Here is a 4,374-nt window from a genome sequence, read left to right on the forward strand (position 1 = left end):
TCTTTATCTTCAAGCTCTAATATCCCTGTAATTCTTCTTTAGAAGCTTTAATACACACACACACACACACACACACACACACACACAGGGTTTTAAAAACATTTTTGAAATCAAAAGCCTTGTTTCAATGAAATGAAAATAATTTCAAGGAATATTATGGATCGCTAAAACGGTAATGGGCTTGATAGGAATTAGGGGTGCATATGGGTCGGTTCGGTCTGATTTTAGGGTGAAACCGGAATTTAACTGTTCCCAATGGTTCTACAATATTCGGAACCGGAACTGGAGCGTTAGCACCCTAGAACCGAACTAGAACCGGACCCTTAAAACTGGTTCCGTTCCGAATCGGTTCCACGGTTCTGGGCTTTTTATAATCCAGCCCAATTTCATATTTTATTTTATAATCTTGCCCATGTTCATTCGTGTTGTGATCCATTTAATATTGTATAAGGCGTGTTAAAATGCATTTATGGAAACAATCAAATGGTGCATTGTAAACTATAAATCATGAATCAAATATGGAAACAATCAAAGGGTTCCTAGTTCAGTTCCAAGTTTGATTCCATGATTCGGTTCCGCAGTTCAGATCCACGGTTTGATTTTATAGATCGATTAACGGTTCGGTTCAATTCTACATATCTATAAATTGAGAACCAAACCAATGTAATCGGTTCTTTGATTTTTGGAACCGGAACCGAAACCGTTGCACTGTAGAACTGGACCAAACTAGACCGTTTGGTCGGTTCCCGTCCAGTTCCATAGTTCTACGGGTTTGATTAGGAATCATCAACTTTAAGGTGAAAATGGTAATTTGGACAACAAATAGAGAGGAAATCAGTTGGATGAAGATTTTCGTCTTTAAATTCAAATTTCGAAGGATAAAGTGGTAATTTCAACACAAAACTCAGTTGCAAAGGCAAAGGAGAAATTACAACACACTTGAGAGGACAAGTTCATCGTAACCACACATTCAAATCTCAGGGTGAAACGATCTTCATTGAAGTTTTTGCAAAATCAGAGGGCGTGACTGCATAATACTGTAGAAAATAGTTTTTGGCCGTCCATTTGCGTGGACCACCACCAATCGTGCACATTTTGGATTATAGAAAGTTCATTCAACATACCATGTCATGACCCCAAACATCTATAATAATTGTACGAGAAAGGTGTAAAACAGCCAATTTCTCAAAGACATTCGATTTGAGAAATCTTCGATAACTCAAAATTAAAAATAATAATTGTTCTATAATAAAACAATTTACTCTTGCGGTTAATTAGAGGTACTTATCTTTTCAATTTCCTTTTTTCTTTTTTTTTTTTAAAATTATATATCCAATACCTCCTGTGCCACTTCCCTCCTCTTTTGAGTAAAGCCCACAAAAGCTTTATGGGGCCCACCGTGATGTATGTGTGACATCCACTCCATTCATATGATTTGGTGTCTCCTATTAGGACGTGATCCAAATTTTGAGATAGATTGAAAGTTGAAGTGGACCAAGGCACCAGGAACGGTGAGGATGAGACTCATTGAAACAAACTTGTTGCAATATTCCCTATTTCTTGTGCATGTAGCCAACGTCCTCTCTCTCTCTCTTTCTCTCTCTCTCTCTCTCTCTCCACGTGGATGGCATGTGCCATGGCCACTAGTTCATTCAATGCGGGTTGGATTGACAATCACGATAGTCTAGACTCGCACTTCTCATTAAAATTTAAAATAATGATGCTGTGAGAGTACAAAAATCCATTCAACAAGTGTCATAAATCCAGCCATCCCTGCCGTTGGCCATGAACACCACTAATTTTGAAAACCAGAGTGATGCACGAATTAGATGGGCCAACACCTGTATGCTCACCATTGATTTTCCATGATCCCAATGTAGTGGCCCATCTGATGTCTGGAAAAGATACTGATTTTGTGCCACGTGATCTTCATGGTGTGGCCCATCATTTGGATGGTAATGATTTTCTACAAGTTAGCACAAAACATAGGCGCCTGCATTACGGTCACCATTCCCGGAGTTTCAAAATTCCGATCGCTACAACCAGTTCCATCTAAGCATCACATGCAACCCCTCTCAAATGCTAACATGGCAAATATGTAGGACATCCAAGCCGCTTATAAGGTGGACCCTATTGTGAAGATCACCTGAGAAAAAGAATAAGGTCATTCCACTCATCAGTTTGGCCACACATGCACGTTAAATCAGACTGTCGGAAGGTGGTTATTTCATCATCCATTATTTGCAAAGAGGTCGACGACCTGTATGATAGTCCCACATCGTTCACCGTTCGGATGTTATACAGGCATGCCACGTTGGAATTTGAGCGAAATTGCATGTGATGTTTATGTGTGTCCGGTTGCAGGTGGGCCCGTTATATATTTCCAGTGAGCTTCCATGCAACTTTTTCGATGAGGAAACAAAGCACCTTCCAAGCAATATTCCATCGTCCATGGTACACGTGGAAAGGCAATACAGTGAATCCGGGCCGTTCATCTAGTTGCCCTATCGTGGATACCGACAGTTCAGAGGCTGCACCAATCAGAAGGTACAAACCGTGACGTTTACACACCTCTTCTCTTCTTAACGTAGGCCAACGCTTTTCTTTTTTTGGCCCTTCACGTGATATTCTAATGGCGAGCTTGGATTTGGAATGCATCAGTTATGTTTGGTTGAAATGCATTGGAATCCAAATCTTATATTTGAGAGCTTGTATGCTTGTATTTGGAATTGATGCAAGAAGGAACATACAACAATAACGAAGAAGATCACCATTTGTCTATTTTAAATAATAAAGTTCTTGAAGCCACGAGATAGTTTCTTAAATTCACATAAATAAATTTAATTGTATTATTTAATAATGCTCAGGCTTTCCATTTACATTATTTATAAAGAAAAAGTAAAAACCTTAATTATGGATCCTAATTCAATTAAATAAATTTACTTGAAATAGTAAATTTTATTAAAAATAAAAGGTCATAATTTAATCTCATGGAATGATTAGTAGCATAAACAGAAGTAATTTTTAAAAATACTGGATATACTAAAACTCTAAAACATAGAAAATACATTCAAATTACAACTTACTAAAAATAGCAATTTTTTACTAAAATTATGATTTTGAATTGGAAGGAAGTGTTTCTCATAGAACAGATCGACACATCTGCTATGCAAGCCGGTTGACCCTGGATGACTTGTTACATAAAGATCGATAGATTGTGTGTCCTATAACGACGCCTGGATCAAAGGTCACGGTCGATTTAAAGTTCACATTTTGAGTGACAGTTTAATCATCTTCATAGTGAATTTCTTCAAACCGAGCATGCTGGGTCCGAATTGCATCATGCCCTATGTAGGAATGGACCCAAATCTAATGGACTAATTTCGCTTCTGTTTGACCTTCTTTCAGTCCAACCATGCTAGGAATGTATTTATATGCCTCATCGTACATCAATCCCATCCAATTAAAGAGTGCTTGTACTCGAGTTCTTTAGCAAACTCATCTCATGAAATTCATGAAGGTCTTCCATAATGAAAGTTTGTGAGATCTCTATGCCACCGGATAGATATACAATATGTACATTATCAATGATTTTCTTGAGGATCGAAATAGAGCTGATCTTTTTATTCCTCAGCTTGTTATACATCCCAGTTGAAAATCTCTAGTTTCGATGTTTATCAACATCTTCCTTATAATTGACATTGGACACTTATAACTTTTTTAAAACCTTACCAGCCACTATTACAATCAGGTTTGCCATTTTTTTCTATTGTAACACTTATACCCGGTAACTCAAGCAATTGGGTTAGGTGGAGTGTATCTTTGGAAACATGACCATACATAACCTTGAATGGGTGTTTGTTGGTGGATTAATTCTATATGTTGTTGAAGGGAAACTCTACCTGAGCAAGAATAATATCTCTCATGGGGGCTAACTCATTGAGCATAATCCCTTTAAACTCCTATAGTACTAGTTTCAACTTCTCTATAATGGTCGTGGGTTCTATTTTTTTTTGTCTTTTCAAATGCCATTGATCTCCCTTATCTCCTTAGATTCTTTGACAAAATCTTGTTCAATTACGCGTAAGCACCTTTTCACTTTAGAACTATTTGGTTGGTTCTCTATTCTCAAAGGAGTGAGGATAATATTTGTATCATCTTTAACAAAAATAAAAATATTATCCATCCTCTATGCGTAGCATCAACATTGTATTGTCATGGTCAATCAAGTAACAAATGACAAACTTTCATATCAACCATGTCACACATTACTTTGTTCTTATAATATTTAACAATGAAGAATGGAATACTATATCGTTCAATAAGCTTTCTATCGCTTACCTCCTTAATTCATCCAATTATATGTGAAAAAGG

This window comes from Magnolia sinica, chromosome 1, assembly GCF_029962835.1.
Source record: "Magnolia sinica isolate HGM2019 chromosome 1, MsV1, whole genome shotgun sequence".
Lineage (NCBI taxonomy): Eukaryota > Viridiplantae > Streptophyta > Magnoliopsida > Magnoliales > Magnoliaceae > Magnolia > Magnolia sinica.